Consider the following 24,301-nt stretch of genomic DNA (forward strand, 5'->3'; position numbering starts at 1 on the left):
AGATACGTGCCATACGGCCTGTCCCAGAGGAGTCCCGCCACTGGTTGTTACAACCAATCACCTTCGATCATCAAGATTACTCTAGAGGTATCCGGAACGCAGGCTAGAATGCCTTGGTCTTAGTTCCAATAATTGACGGACTCCACTTTACACAAGTCCTAATGGACGGCGGCAATGATCTAAACCTGCTATATCAGGACACAATCCGCAAAATGGGGATAAACCCAGCAATAATTCGCCATGGCAACACTTCCTTTCAAGGGGTCACGCCAGGCCCAGATACCCATTGTATGGGTTCCCTCTTGTTAGAAGTTATGTTCGGCTCCCCTGACAACTTTCGAAGCGAAAAGCTAACCTCCCACATCGCCCCATTCATAAGTAGCTATCAAGCACTACTGGGACGCGAAGCTTTCGCCCGCTTTAACGCAATACTGCATTATGCATCCCTTACACTCAAAATGCCGGTCCACGAGGCATCATCTCATTAAAGGGAAATATCGAGTGTTCCTCGAGCGCGGACGATGGTGCGGCTGCCTTGCCAGCTGCACACTAAACCAGCTTTACTAGTTAGAGCACCTAAACAGGTCGTTCAAGACCCCGGACATGGCTCGACGAGTCCGGCATAAACATACAAAGGCTTAAAAGCCGCATACCCCTGTACAAGGGGCTCTGCGCGTTCACACCAAGAGACAATAAAGCTCAATTCTACCCATTTTCTATATTATACTTTGTTTATTTTAACATAGATTTCTCGCACGATTGTTTTCAACTAAGTTCCTCTCTTTTACAGACGAACACCGTGCTACACCCGTCCAGGATACAGCACAACGGAGACACAGGCGCAGACGTGTAGTAGGGACCCGTTTCAAGGATTCTTTTCAGATTAAGACCCTGTGTAAACCTTTTTTTTACTGTCTCTTGTTGATAACATCCCCCGGTTTTTTGCTATAACCGAGGAGGAGGCTGGCGTCTTGGCATGTGGCCACGCCAGAATTTTGTGCGTACCTGGACACCAGGGGCTTCTTACCAAGGGCTTTTGGTCAGCCCGTTTTCATAAAGACCGAATACCTTAGGGAGTGTTCGGCGTCGCGAGTTTGGCCTTATATGCATCAGCTCCGAATCATGTCTTTGGTCAAATGTTGGGTTTGCCCGGCTCCTGTGTTTTGCTCCTTACGTTCCGCACTATCGGCTAAGGCGGCACCAGGAGAACTACTGCGATTGTGCCCCGGTTTGGCCAGGCGAGCACCTCAGTAGAGAAAGCCGAAAACTGACTGTCATGATATAGCGAGAGACCGGTCAACCACTTGATGACTTGCCGGAATCTTTAGGATTCCTCCGCATTAACGAAGGGCCGTTTCCCGGTCAGGCACACACGCGCCCTGAATTCGGGCAAGCGTGGTGCCCCTAGGGGCTATTCAGTAGCCCCACTGTCAAACTCCTATGGCTAAGTGAAAGTGATAAAGCATTATAGTCCGGTTGCCTAGTTCGCTGCGCTATCACCTCCTTTATAGGACCAAGACGTTGGATCAAGTGTGAAAATGCGCCTTCTGCAAACACCCCCGCATTATATGCGTGGGGGCTGAAGCCAAAGACTGCCATCTTTCAGGTTATATACACATATACATTAACAGCCGCACATGAGGTATTCTAATTCTTGAAAGCACAAGTATAAAAAAGCTTTTATATTCCATCAAAACATTGTTTTACAATAGCACATGTTATTCGAACACAACATCCTTCGAGCACTGCGTCTCTATTAAACAAGCGCCCTGCAGAACTTCCTCAAAGTAGTGCTTGGCAGGTACTCGGCTTTCGTCCGAATCCTGGGATGCAACAACGTTGGCCTTCATCTCCGCCCAGTATGTCTTGACACGGGCAAGAGCCATCTGTGCACCCTCTATGCATGCTAACCTCTTCATTGCATCAATATGCGGCACCGTACCAAGGAACTGCTGCACCAAGCTAAAATAACTCTTCGGCTCGGGCCCTTTCGGCCACAGATGACTCACGACATGCTTCATGGCGAGTCCGGATAACCTGTTCAGCTCCGCCCATGCGGCCAAATGATCGGATACCGAAAGTGGGCGCTCTGGATTGTGGAACTGCGACAAAAAAAGTTCTTCCAATTCATGGTCATCTAGACCCCGGAAGTGTTCGGTCGCGTCCGCGGCACTCACCGCCAAATCCAGATAAGTGTTCGCCGCACTCCACTTCCGGTCCAACGGAGCATACTTAGGATCCCCGAACTTCATCCGCAGCATATAGGGCTTTCCAGCCGTGATATATCCGGCCTGACGTAGCTCCTCCTTCAAAGCTCTCATTGCAGAGCGAGTGTCCTTGGCCTCGGCAGTGACCTTTTCTAGGTCCTTCTGTGCCACCCTATCTTCTTTTTCAAGAAGCTTACAAAGGTCGGCAGCATCCTTAAATTTTACAGCCATCTCGGCCATTTCCTTCTTGCTCTGGCAGTGAGCAGCCCGTTCGGCTTTTAGCTCTTCAGCCGCCTTTAAGGCAGCCGCATCGCTTTTCCTGGCTTGCTCCTTGGCTCAGGCAAGTTCCGCCCAAAGGTTCTCCAGGGCAGCGGCACCATCTGCATTAAGCACACATGTTATAAGGTACGAGCATCAAGCTCCTCTTACCAGATGTCTTCGGAGACATTACATACCTTGTGCCTCGTCCAGCCGCTCATTGACAAGCGCGATGTCGGCATCTGCCACGCCAAGTTGCTGCTTTAGCTCGGCAAATTTGTTAGTTCGGCTAGCCACCGAACACCTCGCCACCTACATAGGAAAGTCGACATATTATACCTGGGGTTATGGTCCTCTGCGTGCCGTCACTTTTGACAACACACAGAGTCTCAGGGGCTACTATCTATACAGGGCGCATTTTATATATGCGGATCTGTCAAAAGGTACATCATTTCGCGTACCTCAAAACCTGTCAGTAAACTCCTGGCGGCCTCGTACAATCCGCTTTCCGCGGATGAAATCCTTCTAATCACCGTGTTCATCAACACACGATGTTTTTCTGAGATAGACGCTCGCCCGAGAAGATCCTTCAGCTCCTCCGACCGTGCACCGGACGGTGCCGGACTCGTCCAAAGACCTTTTTCGATGGCCGGATTCAGAGAAACCCTCCGAGACGACACCTCGGGGTCGCCCGCCTCGCAATACGGTACAGCTGGGGGAGGCGTTCCGCTCTCCATCATCTCCGGACGAAGATCCCCTGAAGATGAGCTCTGCTGAGAAGGGTTGAGATCCGAACTGCAAGGTAAAATTTTGGTTATCTTCCTCAGAAATAAAACAAGGATGTCACTCATTTTAAAACCCCTCTCTTTACTTACGGCTCGGTGGAGAGCTGATCCCCTTGGGGGCGCAATGCGGCCGGAGCACCCTCCGGCGCTGGACCCTCTGACGAAGATTTCTTCCCCCGCTTTGAGGCCATCGCCTCCGGGTCTTCAGAGGCGGTCCTTTTCTTTCCCTGGTTAGGGGAATTCTCAATTCCTCCTTTCTTGATAGCCTCCTTCGCGGAGGCGGTAGATTCTTGGTTCCCCTCTTCGCCTTCTTCCAAAGGCGCAATCTCCAGCATCCTGGTCAACACGGGATCCGGTGTGGTCTCAGGGAGGGGGGCCGGACACCTGATAAGCTTTGCTTTCGCTATCCACTCCTGTTCAAAGGATAGCTCTTTTAAGGGCAATTTTTATGATAAACATACGGGTAGCATGTCCGGGTACAGGGCTACTTACTTGAGTGTCCGGGCGATTGTAGCTCAGACCTGCGTCCTCGGACGAGTCCGGACACATTGCTTGTGATCCGAAGAACAATTTATACATCTCCATGGGTGTCGTGGACATAAAATGTTGGAGGACTCGCGGTCCCTCCGGATTAAATTCTGACAGGCGGAGGGGCGACGTTTGCAGGGCAATATGTGGTGAATCAGCATAACATGCGCCACTACGGCCAAATTGATATCTCTTTCTAGGAGATCTCGAATGCGGCCCTGTAGCAAGGGCACGTCCTTGGACGGCCCCCAGTTAAGCCCTTTATTGACCCATGACGCTAGCCGTGGTGGGGGACCCGAGTGAAAAGCAGGTGGCGCCACCCATGTGGTGCCCCTGGGAGCTGTGATGTAAAACCACTCTCGTTGCCATAAGCCGAACTCCTCTTGAAAAGAGCCCTCGGGCTATGGAGCGTCGGCAGTCTTGCTTATGATAGCACCTCCGCACTCAGTGTGCTGTCCCTCGATTATCTTTGGTTCTACCTTGAAGGTCTTAAGCCACAGTCCGAAGTGAGGAGTAATATGGAGGAAGGCCTCATACACGACAATGAACGATGAGATTTGGAGGATGGACTCCGGAGCTAAGTCGTGAAATTCCAGCCCGTAATAAAACATGAGCCCCCTCACGAAGGGATCAATCGGGAAGCCTAGCCCCCGAAGGAAGTGAGATGTGAACACCACGCTCTCACCGGGCTGGGGAGTGGGGATAGCCTGCCCTGGAGCAGGCAGCCTATGCGAGATTTCGCCGGTTAGATACCGGGCATCTCTCAGCTTTCACATGTCTTCTTCCGTAACGGAGGAAGGCATCCACCGGCCTTGAAGGTCAGAGCCGGACATCATCGAAGGTCCGAAGCGCCTGAATCTGGAGCTTTGGGTGTTGGAACTCGAGGCGAGAGGCGGATTTGATGGGATTGAAAGAAAGGAGTCAAACCTTGGTCTCTTTATAAAGGGGTTGAATACCAAGAGCCCTCCCCGTGACCGTCTGGGACTCACTTTCAATTAAGAAGTCATACCCATGTCACGGTTGGGTTACCCATGCCCGTATTGATGAGAATCCCGGAATAAGGGGACACGATCTCTGCTTTGACAAGACGCGCCAAGGAAAACGCCTCGCTAAACATGCTGAGGTGGGATAGTAAAACGATTCGAATAAAGGCTTGGCTGTGGCATGATGTCACACTACGGAATACGTCAGCAGATTAGATTTGTGCAAATATTATTCTCTCTACGGTGGTATGTGGAAACTATTTTGCAGAGCTGGACACTATCCTTGTGTTCAACATCTTCTATGAAGTATTCGGAGGAGGAACCCGCCTTGCAATGCCGAAGACAATTTGCGCAGCGGACTCGTTGTAATTGAAGCCTGGTTCAGGGGCTACTGAGGGAGTCCTGGATTAGGGGGTGTCCGGATGGCCGGACCATGACCTTTGGCCGGACTCCCGGACTATGAAGATACAAGATTGAAGACTTTGTCCCGTGTCCGTATGGGACTTTCCTTGGCGTGGAAGGCAAGCTTGGCGATACGATATGTAGATCTCCTCCCATTGTAACCGACTCTGTGTAACCCTAGCCCTCTCCGGTGTCTATATAAACCGGAGAGTTTTAGTCCGTAGGACGAACAACAATCATACCATAGGCTAGCTTCTAGGGTTTAGCCTCTCTGATCTCGTGGTAGATCTACTCTTGTACTACCCATATCATCAATATTAATCAAGCAGGAGTAGGGTTTTACCTCCATCGAGAGGGCCAGAACCTGGGTAAAAACATCGTGTCCCTTGTCTCCTGTTACCATCCGCCTAGACGCACAGTTCAGGACCCCCTACCCGAGATCCACCGGTTTTGACACCAACACCTGGCCAGCAGTGGGAGTAGTAGGGGGCGGTGAGGCCTCCGCGGCATCACAGCCCGCCATAGGAGGCAGGAGCACGCGACACGACCGGCGCTGGTTTGGGCAGCTGGAGCAAGAAGACTAGAGGTTGAAGAAGCACTACAGCCGTTGGATGAACATCGTACGGTAACAGGAGCTAGAATCGTTCATATTGACTAAGTTGACAAAGCCCTCCGTCCCCGTCAACTTGGTAGGCCCACAAGTCAGCTTCCCACTATGCTGGGTTCCAGCTGGCAGGGGGAGTATTCATTTTTTTGTGCATAATAAGGAGGCACTTCCTTGCGTGCGAAGATAGCTGGTGGGTCCGACATGTCAGCGGGGGGCACGTTTTTTTTCGTGAAATACAGAGGCCCTTCCGGTGGGTCCTAGATGTCAGGTGGAGGAATCATTATTTTGGGTCTAATAAGGAGGCATTTCCTTGTGTGCGGCCGTGGACCTAGCTGTCAGCCTCTCCATGCACAGTCTACTTCCGATGGTGTCGTTCGTTGACCACGTTGACCATGCTGCGCCGAGCGCATCCGAGGTAGTGGACGACAGCGAGGCCTCGGACAACAACGAGCCGGAGATGGAAAGATGCGGGAGTAGAGTCGCAGAGGGAGAGGTGTACGAGGGTTAACTGGTTCTAGTGCGGTCTGGTTCGGCAGTCAGTGGAGAAGAACAGGAGGTGTGAAGGGGTGGAGGGATGGCCTGGCCAACGGTGAAGTAGTGCTTCATAGCGAAGCGTGCTAAGCAGTGCTGCTAGCAGCAGGAGGCGGGAGGTGGTCCCGGTGGCGCTGGAGGAAGAAGACGAGAGATTGAAGATGGATGCCGGTCGTTGGATGTAAATCCAACCGCAAACATGTCAGAATCATTTGTTGACTAAATTGACAACGACTTGCGTTGGCTTCGACCTATTGGCCCACATTTCAGCCTTCAAAATTGTGGCACGTATTCAACCCATTTTTTCAGAATTTACAGTCTTTTTTTTGTGCGGTAGAATTTACAGTCAATTTGATCTTTTCTTTTGAATTACAGTCATTAGCTGGGCTGGGTGAACAAATAATATAGCGTCCATGCGGCCCAATTATTTTATTTCCTAAAAAATTACAGACCATTTACACTTTCTCGAAATACACGATTTTGCTGGGCTGATTCTAATTATAATGTTGGGTTGGGCCAACAATGTTACCAAAAAATAAAAAGGGGCTGAGCATTTTGTTATAAATATATTTAAATAATAAATGATATTATTACATTCGTCCTTAAATCTTACCAAGCATTTGTACACAATCACTAGGATTTTCGTGCCAAAACAATCCAGGATTTTATTTGTTAAGAAATTGTTTTTATAAGTTAATAAGATGTGGGATATTGTTTTCTTACATATGTAAGTATCTGTTAAATATATGATGACAATAAAAATAATATATAATAACATATAAAATAATTTAAATATATATACTATAGTTAGAAGGGAAACATAAGTTGGACCTGGCTTTCCTATTATTATATAGAAAAATAGAACAGACCTCTGCGTTTTTTTCAAAAAAATACATACATTGGACTGCCAAAAATAAAACCTCGGATGGGAGGTCCATAGGCCGGTCGATACATGACGGCCTCAAGAAAATACAAACATGCCTATGGACCTCCCATCCGAGGTCGTGGGCTGCGCATGTTAAAAATGAAAGCCTAGACGGGGCAGCCCAAAACCACGTCCAACACTTGCCAAAACTTCGTCCCTCGTTTTCTCTGTGTTTCACACACTCGACATTGTGTGGGCATTTTGACTGTGCATCATATGAAGATGTGCTATGCATGAATGTTGATCAACATGATGTTAACTGGCTGGTAGTTCCATTTTTGACCATGAATAAAACTTCCAACATGATGTTAACCCTGTTTGAAAAGGTCGTGTTAATATAAATGCCGTGCCTCTGAAAGTTGTAGTTTCTTATCTGAAACTAAAAGTTGGAGTTTCTTATCTGAAACTGAACTTGCAGTTTCTTATCTAAAACTGAAACTTGTAGTTTCTTCTCTGAGAATCACATTGTCTGCACTTTTATACTCCTATGAAACTACATTTTTTAAGTGCTAAAAATAGATCTCTAGAATTCATAAAATACTTCATATGCTCAATACGCAAATCTGAAATTCAAAAGACATTCATATCTGAAAGTACTCTCAAAATACACAACACAAAACACAATTCACAACCTGCAAATACTAACAACCCTAAGCTCCTCCTGACAATTCACAACCTGCCCGACTATTGGGCTGGGGGGGGGGGGCAGCCCCCTCCTATTCCTCGCCCCATGAGACGATGTGAACGGCGAGGGAGATGATGGCGGGGAAGCGTCATCGAGCCAACTGCTTTTCTCCTCTTGTTGTTGGGTTCGGTCGACGAAGACTCCACCGGCTCGCTCTGGCAGGACACCCTCACAAACGGCACCCTGTAATGCTCGATCCTTCATTCTCTGGTGGATGCTCCATCTGGGATCGATACTCCCACCATCGCTCCCTCACGATCGGATTCGGTGAATCTGTTTGTTCCATGGCCTAGAGGAGCAGCTCTATGTACTCCGGCGCGACTCCCTCCGGGAGTATTGCCGCCTTTTCGCTCTGTTGTAGATATTTGGCCATGGATGTCGCCGTCGCTGCTAGTTGGTCCTTGTTGTCAAACCAAGACTGTATCTCCAACATCCTAGCTAGATTCACAGGGTCGCCGTCTGCGATCCTCATGTATCGGTTGTACTCCTCCATCGATCTACTTCTCCACAGCACCTTCACTCACCGGCGGTGGTTTTTGAATGGAAGAGGAGAGGAGCAGCGTTGGTTTTGGATTAGAACGGGAGAGGAGCGACGCTGGTTTTGGACTGGAACAAGAGAGGAGGGGTGGTGGTTTTGAAATGGAAGAGGAGAGGAGCGGCGCTGGATTTAGATTGGATTAGGAGAGGAGCGGCGGTGGTTTAAGAGGAGAAGAGCGGAAGAGCGGCGCTGGTCTTGGAAGTATTCTTTTGTTGTTTTGCGTATTTTGGGTCAAAGTTTGACCACGTACCCCATGCAAAATGTGAATGCATGTCACCAAAAATTGTATCGTTTGGTTCATATCTGAATGTACTTGAAAATTATATTATTTTTGCAACGTATAACATATATTTTGTGTGCGAAAATCATGGTCAATTATGACCCAGAATAAAAGGGAGACTAGTTAATGTGGGGTCGCTTTCTTAATTGAAGGGTAAATTGATTTTGATTTTGATCCAGTCATAGCGCGCCGGCCTTCTCGTCCAATCCTAAATCGCTGCCGCACGCTCCTCTCCCTCTTCTCCATTGCAAAACCACCTCCTCTCCTCTCCATCATCTCCATTCCAAAACCACTGTCTCGCCTCTCCCTCTTCTGATCTTCTCCATTGCAAAACCACCTTCTCTCCTCTCCATCATCTCCATTCCAAAACCACCTCCTCTCCTCTTCATCATCTCCATTCCAAAACCACTGTCTCGGCTCTCCCTCTTCTGAACTTCTCCATTGCAAAACCACCTCCTCTCCTCTCCATCATCTCCATTCCAAAACCACCGTCTCGCCTCTCTCTCTTCTGATCTTCTCCATTGCAAAACCACCTCCTCTCCTCTCCATCATCTCCATTTCGAAACAACCGTCTCCCCTCTCCCTCTTCCGATCTTCTCCATTGCAAAACCACCTCCTCTCCTCTCCATCATCTCCATTCCAAAACCACCGTCTCGCCTCTCCCTCTTCTCTATTGCAAGACCACCCGTCTCTCCTCCCATCTTCCAAAGCTAGCACCGGACCACTCAGAAGGACATCTATGGAGAGGATGCAGCAGCGAATCAGGCAGATCGCCGGCGGCGACCAGGCAAAGTTAGCCAGGTTGAAGGAGATCCTTAGTTGGTTTGACAATGAGTGGGAGATTTCGAGGACGGTGCGGGCCATGTGGCAATGTATGCGAAAGAGCGAGACGACGGCGATGAGGGCGGTGATGTACATGTACTCCTTGGCGGCAGTCACGCCGCAGTCCTTCGAGTTCATCGAGTATCTCCTTTGGGTGATGGAGCAGACGGATTCGCCCGAGGCGACAGTCAGGCGGAGGTGGTGGGCGTACAGGTCGAAGGTCGAGCACCCAGAGGATAACGAATCGATCGAGTATGGTGTGCCGTTCGTGAGGGTGCAGAGCCAGCCGGAGCCACATGAGTATTCGTTCTCCCACCGCAAGAGGAGGCCATATGGCGCGACGTCGCTTCCCCGCCGTTCTCCATGGTTCCCTTGATGCTTGCCTCATTTCAACGGCGGCGGTAGGGTTTAAGGTAAGCTTTGCACTAACCTAATCTTCCACCTGCTCATGCTTACAATCAGTGTGACAGCTAATGAAAATCATGCTTACAATCAGTCTCCGAGTACTACGCCAATCACCCTAAAATAGCTCTGGACCTTTGGGTCAAAGTTGTGACACAGTGTACAAACAAAGAAAAATAGATTGGTGCTTCTTTCAGAAAAGAGTACTCCCTAGAAAACTGCCAATATAAGCTACTAGTATTTGGTTAGAGGATTTGCTGCTGAGAAAGATCCATCCAAAGAGAGCGCCACACATCCCACTGGTGGTGGTGGATGCCAATGCGTTCATGTAGTATGGTTGGTGTCAGTAATTTTTACTTGGCACACCTCGCACTCTGCATATATGCCGGTTCCATATGTACATTTGTGCAGTTCCACCAAAATGCAGCTGAATAACCCTATTTGCACAGATAATGAAAAAGCATGATTACATTATAGTGGCACTAGTTGATGAAACACACAAAATAAATAGAAGAAAATATTGCGATAGTATCATAGTATGCCATGCTGCGAGGGCGAGATGGGCCCTGCGATGCCTCATACGGTACGCCTCATACTAGACATCGTCCCAAGTCTCCCAGATACACCTTCTACCAGTGATGAACATTAGTGTACAACGGTAGTACAAGGAGGCGCCTTGAGACATTCAAAACTCTATTTTTGTACATATCAACTAAAATTAAGCACCCCAGTTTGCAGAAACGCTTAAACATTAACAATGGGACTAGTTGATGAAACATACATTAACAAACAGAAGCACTTTCTTTATCTACATTGGAAATGAAATGATAGAGATGACACTCGCTCTATTTTAACTGTATTATTACTTCATTTTATCAGTGACACTAGGGTCGAGCAGGTGGCAAACAAGGTGTACCGTGCGTCGCAAGGATGGATGCCGGGGGTGCTTAGACTGGGATGCTAAAGCTGGCTCTTTCAGTCACCAACATGGATGATTCAATTCATGGGACCTTTTGGTGCAGTTCACCTAAAATGAAGCAATGTCCCATGAGCTAGCAGCTTCTTCTTCATTTTTTTTAAGAAAAGGGCTCCAGCCCCGGCTCCATTTCCATCAGAAAACGAAACCCACAGAGCTTGTTCTTCATTAGTTGCAATAAAATTGAGCAACATCAAGGTTGGTTGTGAAGCTCCTGGAATGCTCAACTATAATCTGGATATCATTTGTGCAGTTCAACTAAGATCGAGCGTGAAATGTATATCTTTGTTTGCACAAAAAAGGTGGAAAGGAGGGCGACTAACAAGTGATGAAACATGCATCAAATGAAAAGAAGCATGTTCCTTATCTGATTGGAAATCCTACAAGGACATTAGCAATTTCTAAAGCAGTGGCATTGCTAGATATTAGTGCGGGCATTAGGATTAACTATGAGAACCGTTAAATACGACATTACTTTGGGCACGGGAGAGTAGGCGGACCAGGACAGTTGCATTTCTAACAAAAAGAACCAACTAATCTTAATGAGAAATTTTAGCAGGACATGTAAAGAAGTGCCATTGATTCATATTACTAGAGGCATTACATTGAAAACAACATTGGTTTAATGTGTCCTTACTTTTAACAGTGCGACTGCTACATTTTACCAGTGGCATTACATAAGAGTGGCTCGGGGCAACAAACATCAGAACAAGATATATGGGTTGGTCCCATTTTTGTTCGGTATAGCTACCTTATACTGTGTGAGGCTAGCAAATCTAGTGCCGGACTTACTCTGTTGACTTGTCCCCCAGTCCCCACTTTCTTTCCTTTTTCAACCAATAGATCGGGTTTATATTGAGTTTCTACTGCGTTTCCCTTTATTTCCCTATTAGACCTAGAGACCAGTTGGATAGCCAGTCTCTACTACTTTTCGCCCCCATTATTTCCTCTTTCGAACAAGTCCTAGATACAGGTAACAAATCCTCCCCCACCCCACCCCCTTTCTTCCTTGTTTGAACCAAGTAGTACTAGAGTCGAGTGCATGAACTAGTTTTACCTCTTAAACATAAAAAAGGTGGTTTTTGAATAGCCGATCGATCCTATCTACAAGGGGGCCTGAGAAATAGTAAAAGATACAAATGCAGCGACGTCAGGAGCTCGAGAAGTAGAGCAAGGCCGGTTTCGAAGGAAGTTATACCTGACGGCCGCCGGGATGTCGCTAGGTGGGCGGCGGGAGGCCGGATCTGCCCACACTATGGCAGCAAGGAAGAAGGGGTCGGAGGCCCTCCCTCGCCGGCGGTGCTTGGGAGAGAATGACAAGGCAAGCTGATCGGGACGCGCCCAGCAGTGGGTAAGAGTCATTGCCGAGGACGACCGCGTGAACGTTGCACCTTATCACCTTCCCGGCGGAGAGGATCCGGCTGGATCTGTGACCAGCGGTGAGCAGAGAGAGAGAGAGAGAGAGAGAGAGAGAGTGGCCACCGCTGTCGTGTTTAGATCTGGAGAGGCCGAGACAGTGTGAAGAGAGCAACACTAGCAAGCAAGCGCGGAGGCTCCTGCCTATATAGTGGAGTAGTACTAGTTTTCTTTTGTCTACCGGAGCCGGCTTGACCTCGTCAATGACTATCGAGAAGTCTTCATGCACGTGGCCCGGAGGCGCAGTTGTCGTCATTTTAATCTGAAGCGCCGGATTATAACATATAACACGAAAAAATGCCACATGACAAGAAATCATAACCTCACTGCCCAAAGGAGACAACATGAATCCCGACGGACAAACTAGACGAGGAACAAAGCTCAAATCAAAGATAAACTCGTAGAAAAGGGGTCCGTCGATAGATGTCCTAATTAACATAGCCGACTTGACCTAGATGGCAGCCGAGTAGTCACTGTTCGTGCATGTGCCCCCAATGACTAGCCCAACTCAGTTGTCGGTGTTTAACCCTCGCAGTGATCCGAAGCACATGACACCTAATTTTGCGAGATGACAAGAAACCTTCTTTTAGATTTCTCACCATAACTACAGCCATGTACAACACAACCTGCACGATATGTAGACGATAGCCAATCCAGGCGTGTCTGCTGGAGTCTGGTCACATGCATGGACGAACTGATCTTCCGTGTCTTGCAGGGATCGTCCAGGCACCAACGTAGTACTCCCTCCATTCCTAAATATTTGTCTTTCTAGACATTTCAACAAGTGACTACATACGGAGCAAAATGAGTGAATCTACACTCTAAAATATGTCTACATACATTCGTATGTGGTAGTCCATTTGAAATTCTAGAAAGACAAATATTTAGGAACGGAGGGAGTACAACACTTCTCTAGTACTATCGCTCGTCTCCCTCTTCTATTAAGTCACCCGACTTGCTAGGCAGGGGAGTGTGCCTATGGTCGGTTCTCAATTGCCATCCCACATGTGTGTGCAAACGCAATATGACGCGCATTCCATTCGGAGAGCAGCGTGCCAGACCGACCGATCGTCTGGGGTGCACGTGAACGCGACAGGCGTGCTGTATACTCCGTACATGTGTACCGCCGTTTTCTAGACGCTTTGCTCCATGGCGCGGGTGCAATCCATGGATACATAATTAGTATACTGTATACTATTTAAAAGTCGAGGGCGGGGCTTTTCCTGCGCCGTAGGCGGCGGGGCAGTTCCGCCAAGTCGGTTCGACAGAGACACGAGAAGACAAGGGAGTAGGCTGCAGCAAACGTAGGGCTGTGTGATTTGACAGCGAGTTACTGCTGGACAGGTGGGGTGTCACACCCTAGCTAGTCATGCATCAGAGTGTGTGCATCATGTTTAAAATTCCATTTAATTTTGAAATGGGGAATTGTGAAACCCTCAGAATCATTTTTGAAAATGACCCAAATAAAAATCTCTCCAAAAGGGTCCAAGAAAATGCTCATGTTGCTCTCTGAAAATATTGGACAGAGTTAAAAATCAAATCAATATTTTTTAAGAGCTCATAGGTATTTATTTTGGGCATTTGGATTTAATGCATAAATATTTGCATTGGAAATATATTAGTTATATATATTAATATATGTCCAAAAACTATGCCACCTGTTGGGAGCTCTGGAATAATATATCTAGCTCCTGCAAAAATTGGCATAAGGTAATAAAATGATTTAATATTTTATTTAAATCAAAACAAATGTCAGAAATTAGAAAACAGAAATAAATAAAAGAGGGAAACCTTACCTGGGCCTCTTACCTGGCGCCTCTGGCCCAGCCAGCTGGCCGGCCCAGCCAGCAGGCGGCCCAGCCCGTCTCCCTCCTCTGTCGTCTTCGTCCTCGACAGAGGGAGGGGAGTGTGCCCGGCGCGCGCGCGCGCCACCGCGCCACGCCACCAGCTCGCCTGCCTGCCTGCCCCTCCCCTCCTCGTCTGGATGGCCTGGAACGACGCCACGCCCTCCCCTGCTCTCTCTCACTCTCCCCCGGTTCTTCCTCTCCTCCCCCTCGCTCTCTCTCTTCCGTGTCCGAAGCACCCATCGCCGCCGTTCGCCATAGCAGCCGCCACCGGCCTCCCATCGCCTCCCCGACACGCTCCCCAGCTCCGCCCCGACCCCCTCTACCTCCTCGTCAAGCCACAAGACGCCGGACGCCCTGTGGAGCCGCCGTCGCCATCGTCTTCCTCCTCGGGCTCCGACCACCATCGCCGTCGATTCGCCGTCTCCAGCGCGTCCCCGGGCCCGCTTCGACGCCCACTGCAACCGCGGTGAGCTCCGCCACCGTTTCCCCCTCTTTTCCCCCTCGTTCCCGCGCCGTAACCCCGTTCCCACCACGGCCGAACCTCCGCCGTCGCCGAGCTCGCCGTCGACGCAGCTTCGGTGACCTTTTGGTCACGGGCGTGCACCCGTTGTGCTTGCCGCAACCCGTAGAGCCCCTCCAGCGCCTCAGCTCCCTCGCTTGCGAGCAGCAGCGCCGATCCCGACCGCACCCGAACTCCGGCCGCTGCTCACGAGCTCGCCGTCGTCGGTACCGGCCACCTCAGGCACGGCCACCACCACCGTTCGACGCACGGGAGCAAGGGCTCTCCAACGAGCCCAAGCACGGCCTCGCCCGTGCCCTGTAGCGCGTTTCCATATCGCGCCGCCGTCTCGGGCCTCGCCGGCGTCATGTCGCCGGCGGGTTTGACCTGTTTGACCTGGGGTTTGACCCCCCCAGGGTCACTGACGCGTGGGCCCCGTCGGCCAGGTGGTCAGCTTAGTGCTAATCACTGTTAGTCAACCCCCCCTGACACTGACCAGTGGGCCCCAGCGCCACTAATTCCTAATTAGGATTAAATTAACCCTGTTAAACCCCCCTGTCACTGACGTGTGGACCCCACACGTCAGGTTTGACCCCAGCCAGCCGCAGTTGACTGCTGACGTCATGCTTACTCAATGCTGACGCAATATATATATTTCTGGATTTAAATTAAATCAGGAAATTCCAGAATATTATTTAAACTTCAAAAATTCATAACTTTTATTCTGTAACTCCAAATCAGACAAATTATATATGAAAAATGATCAGAAAAATCCAATCTATCCATCTGTACTATTTTCATGCATGATCAAACAAGTTAAATTGATGTTTTAAGCAGAACAAGGAAAAGCACTTTAAAAGGCCATGTTTGAGTTTGAAATTTGAATCTTTGATTCAAATTTGTTCAAACCCTTCTGGTTTTAGTTGCATTAGCCCAACACACTCATATTGCCATGTTTCATGCATGCATCATATTGTTGCACATTGTTTGGTGATGGTTGTGTATCGGTGTCCTTTGCGACAGGTTCTGCCTCCGAGGAGTACCGTGATTACCCTAACGAAGAACCGTATCAGTGCATCGAACCATCAGGCAAGCAACCAACCATTTGATCATATCGATACAATCCCATGTTCTCGCTCCTGCTCTCTTTTACTGCATTAAGACAACGCGTTTCAAACTGCTGTGTGCTACGGTAGTTGAACCCATTTCCTCTGCATGACCTGTCATTGCCACAGTAACTAGATGAAACCCACTAGCATGTGTAGGAGTTGGTTGAGCCATATGTATGTGTTGTTCCTACCTTGCTATGCCTGCTATGCTTAGAGTCGTGTCAGGTCTGGTTCATCTGGGTGATGGGCTAGAGTGAAATGATTATGTCGGTAATGAGAGTGGTGTGGTGAACACGATTTGGTAAAGGTATCGATGAGAGGCCATGTAGGAGTACATGGTGGGTTGTTTCATTGAAGCCGACCTTAAGCACTGAGATCTGTATGTGTGATTTAAGAATCAACTACTACCATGCATTGGGCCCTGAAACCAATGGACCCTCTCGGCTTCTTATTCACCCTAGTTCTCCGTCCAGGAGTTGCAAGTAGTTTCTGGTGTTTGTAGCCTACTGGAGGCCGTGGACAGCGCTGACCGTAGGGGTGGGCTGTGATGCGGTAGGTACGTGGCCGGGTGTACCGAATACCCGTTAGGTATCTCGGAACCCTGTTCACATCGTTCGGGGCCGTATGGGAAACCTCGGCCGGACTCCCTGCGGATGGAACCTGGATAGGCGATAAACCTGGACTGGAGGCTTAGGTGGTTAGGTAGGTCATGGCCGACACCCACGTTGGGCTTCCGCTTGAAGGTTGCCGAGTACATGTCGTGTAAACGACGGTAAGTGGTGAGAGCGTGTATGAAGAAGTACACCCCTGCAGGGTTAACATGATCTATTCGAATAGCCGCGTCCGCGGTAAAGGACTACTTGGTTGCCTATACAGTTCATAGACAAGTAAATGGAAACTACTAAAGCCTCAAGATAAGTGTGAGTGCCGAGGATGGCTCTTCCGTAGGAAGACGGAGGCGGATCTCGGTAGTGTATTGAAGTGGTGAGTAGTGGACTCGTGTGCGCAAAACCATTTCAAGTTGAAGTATCGTAGGATAGTCTAGCCAAGAGTCAAAGCTGGCTTGCTGCAATAACTCCACCAACCCTTCTTGATAATATGCATGTATGTAGGATCTGATGTAAGTCTTGCTGAGTACCTTTGTACTCATGTTGCTATAATTTACACTTTTACAGAAGACGCTGCAACCTCTTCTGATGGGTTCTATGTAGACGTTGACATCAACGAGTAGGCTAAAGACCCAGGTGGTGATCCTGAGCTTGTGAAGGACCACGTAGTATAGCTAGGCTTTCCAAGCCTCTTTTATTTTACTAGTTGTCTGTACTCAGACAAGTTACTTCCGCTGCTGGTTTGTATGACTGTATGACTTGAATGTTGGGTCGTGAGACCCGTACCTTTGTGTATGTTATGTATGGCTCCCTGAGCCTTAAATAAAGTACTTGTATCGTAGAGTCATGTTGTGATGCTTCGTTGTATTTGCACATATCGAGCATATTGTGTGTATGATTGAAATGCTTGGTATGTGTGGGATCTGACCATCTAGTTGTTTATCTTTAGTAGCCTCTCTTACCGGGAAATGTCTCCTAGTGTTACCGCTGAGCCATGGTAGCTTGCTACTGCTCTGGAACACTTAGGCTGGCCGGCATGTGTCCTTCTTCGTTCCTGTGTCTGTCCCTTCGGGGAAATGTCACGCTTTGAGTACCGGAGTCCTGTTAGCCCGCTACAGCCCGGTTTACCGGAGTCCTGCTAGCCCAGTGCTACAGCCCGGACCCACTTGCTGATGACCGACACGTTCGAAGCTGGGTCATGGATGCCTGTCCCTGTAAGTCTGTGCCACTTTGGGTTTACGACTAGTCATGTCAGCCCGGGCTCCTTATCATATGGATGCTAGCGACACTATCATATACGTGAGCCAAAAGGCGCAAACGGTCCCGGGCAAAGGTAAGGCGACACCCGTGGGGATACCGTGCGTGAGGCCGCAAAGTGATATGAGGTGTTACCGGCTAGATCAATGTGACATCGAGTCGGGGTCCTGACAGCGTTGGCATCAGAGCCGGACTGCCTGTAGGTTCTCCAAGCCAAACTGGTCGATGTTGAGTCTAGAAATTCTTTAGTTATATGTAGGGGAATTGTTTGTGGGTTGGAACGTAAGGCTCTTTTTACTCCTTTATCTAATGACATTCTGATCTGAGTCAGTCTATTCTTCCACCGGGGGTTAAGGAATTAGGATCTATTCTCTCTATCAGGATCACGTGTTACTAATCAGTAGTACCTTATAGGTTTGATGGATACAAGCCTAGTTCAGTTCTATTACCACATTATGTTGCTAGGATGGTCTCAGAACTTGGTATGATGATGATGAGTGTGTATGTAATCCTTTGTCAAATGTCTCAAAATCCTTCTTGAGCATTTACAGCTGTTATGCTGCCGAAATTTTGCTAGAAATTCTAATGCCTTTGCATTATGATTGTGCTTTCAGATGGCCACTCGCGACCTCAATCAAGTGGTTCGCCTGACTCGATGCCTAGACGTACCCGGCCATACTGCCAAGTTGGTCAGGGTAATGACTGAGGCTGGATACCGCTGGTATCCTGAGTACACGGTCGAAGAGCAATTTCGGGACTTCAATCAAAGCCAGTATCTCTGCACTGTCAGGATATTTCCATCTTATCCTGGATCCACCGAGCCCCTTCACTGCTCCTATGGACTCGGGGTTACTATTGAGATGGCTGTGCAGGACGCCGCCTACTCTATGATGACCATCATGCGAGTCAGATCTGGACTATTTCGGGACTCTGATTTCCGGTATATGCCAGGATCACTTCCGGGAGCACAAGGGTATCTCCAGGCTATCTATGCTGACCCCACCCAGGAGGATTCACGGACTCGCACCACTGCTGAGATGCTCGAGGATAAGGACCGTGAAAATCGGGCCTTGAGGTTAGAGCTCTTCAATACCCGTGCTGACCACTGGGCCACATTGACTCGGTTCGCACCGGCGGTGCAAGCTGGATATTCGGATATGCACGATCTCTATCCTGTGAGATCTGCTCTGCCAGACGTGATGGGTTGGCGTGAGGTAGGAGGCATCACCCCACCTCGCGGTCCCCGCAGGCCACCGTCTGTTGGTCCAAGACCTCATCCTAGCCCCTATGGTCCACAAGCTCCGCGAGATCGTCTGTTTCCGGATGATCATGTTGAGCTTCCAGGCTATGGAGGTGACTTCTACGAGGACTACTACGGATCGGTCTGAGTTAGTGGTAGTATCACTAGTTCGTGTTATCTATGTCGTCTATCGTCCCGCGTGACTCGTGGGATATGACCTAGTTTGTACTCTTTCCGGAGGTGTAGAAAAATAATGTATAGGAGCTTGGGATGCCTCCGATGAGATGTAATCCTCTTTTCACCGTAATAGTACTTTGTTTGGTCTTGTACTAAACCCTGTATGGTGTGTATGACGATGGAATAAAAGAAGCAGTTTCTGTATCTACCATGTCATACGGATGATCATCTTGCATTCCGAGTTATTCCTTACATTTTGTATCCTATGTCGGAATTTTATCATCCTGACTAAATCATTGTCTTGTTTACCTAGGATGGTCAACACGCGCACTAACCCTGCTCCTCAAGAGCAGGCCGAAGGCAGTGAAGTCAGGGATGCAAATCTGCCTCATCCTCCTTCCCTAGCCGAGGTTATGATGGAAGCTGAGAGAAACAAGCGGGAGACCAACCGTTTGTTGGAGCGTATTGAACAGAACACGGCACACCATCAGAGGACTAACGTGGTGTCACTCAGTGATTTTATCAAATTACATCCACCCACGTTCCACCACTCCGTCGAGCCTCTCGACGCTGATGACTGGCTTCGCAGTATCTCTCACAAACTGCGTTCCGCGCTGGTAGCGGAGGCTGACAAGGTCACCTTTGCTGCATATCATCTTGAAGGCCCCGCCAGTCTATGGTGGGAGAATTATGGAGCTATGCGCCCAGCGGGCCATGTCACTACTTGGGCTGAATTCAGTGAGGCTTTCCGTGAACATCACATTCCGGAGGGTCTCATGGACCGTAAACGTGAGGAATTTTGCAATTTCACCCAAGGCCGACTCTCTGTAGATGTTTACAACAAGGGAGTTTGGTAATCTTGCACGATATGCAACTGAGGAAGTTTCTACTGATGCCAAGAAGCAAGCAAGGTTCCGTAAGGGCCTTAGTCCTGAGCTTCGCCGCGACCTCCGTCTGCATGAGTGCACAACTTTTCAGAAACTTGTCAACAAAGCCATCAGTGCTGAAACTGGTCAGACTGACTATGATGCAACACGCAAGCATGGCCGTGACATGGGTTCCTCATCCGGTGCTGGTCCTCAGAAGCGCCGCGTGTGGGTGCCCAACACCGCCCTGCCACCCAGGTTCACACCGAGGCCATCTTTCCAGGCGCCTCGCCCTGTTCAACAGTCTGCACCAGCCAAGCCCTATGGGGGTCCAACCAACAATGCTCCTCCACGTGCCAGCTCCGTGACTTGTTTCAAGTGTGGGGAATCTGGTCACTATATGCGTGAGTGTCCCCAGACCAACCCCAACCAGTCTGCTAAAGCTGTTGGCCGTGGCAAGCCGACAGGGAAAGTGTTCCACGCCAAGCTGGCCACCGCCTCACGTGGCCATGTCAACTGTATCTCTGCCGAAGAAGCTCAAGAGGATCCCAACGTCGTTCTCGGTACGCTTCTTGTTAATTGCCACCCGACATCTGTTCTTTTCGATACAGGAGCCTCTCATTCATTTATATCCGAGGACTATGCTCGTTTGCATAACACCGCATTCTGTGACATGCCATCCACTATGGAAATTTCTACTCCTGGTTCTAGATGGCAGACCTCTAGGGTAAGTTATGGAAATGAAATCCAAGTCGACAGACTTGTTTTCCTTGCATCTTTGATAGCCCTTAAATTTTCAGATATTAATATCATTTTGGGTATGGACTGGATGTCAGCTCATCATGCCAAAATTGATTGCTTCTCTAGGACTGTTCAACTCACTCACCCTTCGGGCAAGATAGTCAATGTCTTGACCCGATTAGCCAAGCGACAATTATATTCTCTTAACGCCAGCCCTTTGCCAGACCTTGAGGACGTTCCGGTAGTCCGTGACTTCCCGGATGTCTTCCCAGAGAATTGCCAGGTGTTCCACCTGACAGGGATGTTGAGTTCGTAATAGACCTCATTCCAGGAACCGTTCCGATTGCTAGAAGACCCTATAAGATGGCACCCCTAGAACTAGCCGAGCTTAAGAAACAACTCGATGAGTCCTTGAAAAAGGGTTTCATCCGCCCTAGTTCATCTCCGTGGGCTTGCCCCGTCCTATTCGTCAAGAAGAAGGATGGTACGGACCGGATGGTTGTAGATTATCGACCTGTCAATTTGGTCACAATCAAGAACAAATATCCGCTTCCCAGGATCAACGACCTGTATGATCAGCTCGCTGGATCCTCAGTCTTCTCCAAGATGGATTTGAGGTTGGGCTACCATCAAATCAAAATCAGAAACGGGGACATTCCTAAAACGGCCTTTGTTACTCGTTATGGCCAATACGAGTACACCGTCATGTCCTTCGGTTTAACCAACGCTCCAGCCACCTTTTCTCGATTAATGAACTCAATCTTCATGGAGTATTTGGATAAATTCGTCGTAGTTTATCTCGATGATATACTCATCTACTCCAAGAATGAGGAAGAACATGCCGAACATCTAAGGCTAGTGTTGAAGAAACTTCGAGAGCATCGCCTTTATGCCAAATTTTCTAAATGTGAATTCTGGTTGTCAGAAGTGACCTATCTGGGTCATGTAATATCTGGTAAGGTATTGCTGTTAACCCTGAGCGAGTTCAAGCCGTCCTTAATTGGACTCCACCTGAATCGGTCAAGCAAGTTCGGAGTTTTCTGGGCTTAGCGAGCTATTGTCGTCGCTTTGTCGAGAACTTCTCCAAGGTTGCTAAACCTCTAACCGAACTCCTCAAGAAAGATAAGAAGTTCGAATGGACTCCACAATGTGAGCACAGCTTTCAGGAACTGAAAAGACGCCTGACCTCTGCTCCCGTACTGGTACCGCCAGACTTCTCCAAGGACTTTGTTATCTACTGCGACGCCTCGCGACAAGGACTAGGTTGCATTCTCATGCAAGATCGACACGTAATTGCCTACGCTTCACGGCAATTGCACCCACATGAGGAGAATTATCCTACTCATGATCTAGAGCTTGCAGCCGTAGTCTATGCACTCAAGACCTGGCGACATTACCTCCTCGGTAACCATTGCGAAATATTCACTGATCACCAAAGTCTGAAGTACATTTTCACCCAACCGGATCTGAATCTCAGGCAAAGACGTTGGGTTGAGTTGATCACAGACTTCGACTTAGGAATAACCTACACCCCAGGGAAAGCCAACGTCATGGCTGATGCGCTAAGTCGTAAATCTTATTGTAACAACCTGATGTTACAACAAAGTCAACCGCTTCTCCATGAGGAATTTCGGAAGCTTAACCTTCACATTGTACCTCAAGGTTTTCTTTCCACCTTGGTGGCAAAACCTACCCTTACGGATCAGATTATCAAGCACAGAAGGTAGATCCGGGAATTCCCGCATCAAGAGAAACATTCAGAAGGATTGCGAATTGCTTCTCCATTAATGATCAAGGGGTCGTATACTTCGGGAATCGACTAGTGGTTCCCAAAGTGCGAAACCTGAGGCGATTGATCCTTAAGGAAGCTCATGAATCTCCTCTCTCCATTCATCCCGGTAGTACTAAGATGTATCAGGACCTACGCCAGAGGTTCTGGTGGACTAGGATGAAGAGAGAAATTGCTCAGTATGTTGCTAATTGCGACGTCTGTCGTCGTGTAAAAGCAGAGCATCAACGGCCTGCTGGCACCCTTCAACCCTTAGCTATTCCTGAATGGAAATGGGATAAAATTGGTATGGATTTCATTACCGGTTTTCCCAGGACCAAAAGAGGGAATAATGCCATTTTCGTCGTTGTCGATTGTCTTTCCAAAGTAGCCCATTTCCTACCTGTTCGTGAGAGTATAACCGCTAGTCAGCTGGCAGACTTATACATCTCCCGTATAGTGTCTCTCCATGGTGTTCCTTTGGAAATTAACTCGGATCGAGGAAGTCTTTTCACCTCTTGATTTTGGGAAAGTTTCCAAAATGCTATGGGAACCCGTCTCTCCTTTAGCACCGCTTTCCACCCTCAGTCGAGTGGTCAAGTGGAACGCGTCAACCAGATTCTAGAAGACATGCTTCGAGCCTCTGTTATCTCATTCGGAATGGACTGGGAGAAGTGCCTTCCATTTGCCGAATTCGCTTACAACAACAGCTATCAATCTAGCTTGGGTAAAGCCCCTTTTGAAGTTCTCTATGGACGACGGTGTCGAACACCCCTTAATTGGTCAGAGACCGGGGAAAGACAATTCTTTGGCCCGGATATGATTCAGGAAGCAGAAGAACAAGTTCGTATCGTTCGTGAAAAGTTGAAAACAGCCCAATCTCGTCAAAAGAGTCAATATGACTGAAAACATAAGGCTATGACTTTCGAGGTTGACGAGAAGGCTTATCTTCGGGTCACCCCTCTGAAGGGAACCCATCGCTTCGGTATCAAATGCAAATTGGCTCCTCGTTACATTGGACCTTTTCGCATTCTTGCCAAACGAGGAGAAGTTGCCTACCAGTTGGAACTACCTCCGCACCTCTCCAGAGTCCACGATGTCTTCCACGTTTCTCAACTCAGGCGTTGCTTCTTGGATCCTATCTGTGGAGTGGACCACGAAACGCTTGATCTCCAAGATAATCTTACATATCGAGAGTACCCCATTCGTATCCTCGATCAAGCCGAACGTACCACCCGACGTTGTAATATCAAGTTTCTCAAAGTACAATGGTCGCACCATTCTGAGGATGAAGCAACTTGGGAAAGGGAGGATCGTCTTCGACTCGAGTATCCCGCCTTCTTCCCGGAGGAACCCAAATCTTGGGACGAGATTCTTTTGAGTGGGGGTGAGTTGTCACACCCTAGCTAGTCATGCATCAGAGTGTGTGCATCATGTTTAAAATTCCATTTAATTTTGAAATGGGGAATTGTGAAACCCTCAGAATCATTTTTGAAAATGACCCAAATAAAAATCTCTCCAAAAGGGTCCAAGAAAATGCTCATGTTGCTCTCTGAAAATATTGGACAGAGTTAAAAATCAAATCAATATTTTTTAAGAGCTCATAGGTATTTATTTTGGGCATTTGGATTTAATGCATAAATATTTGCATTGGAAATATATTAGTTATATATATTAATATATGTCCAAAAACTATGCCACCTGTTGGGGAGCTCTGGAATAATATATCTAGCTCCTGCAAAAATTGGCATAAGGTAATAAAATGATTTAATATTTTATTTAAATCAAAACAAATGTCAGAAATTAGAAAACAGAAATAAATAAAAGAGGGAAACCTTACCTGG

This window comes from Triticum aestivum, chromosome 1B (assembly GCF_018294505.1).
Source record: "Triticum aestivum cultivar Chinese Spring chromosome 1B, IWGSC CS RefSeq v2.1, whole genome shotgun sequence".
NCBI lineage: Eukaryota > Viridiplantae > Streptophyta > Magnoliopsida > Poales > Poaceae > Triticum > Triticum aestivum.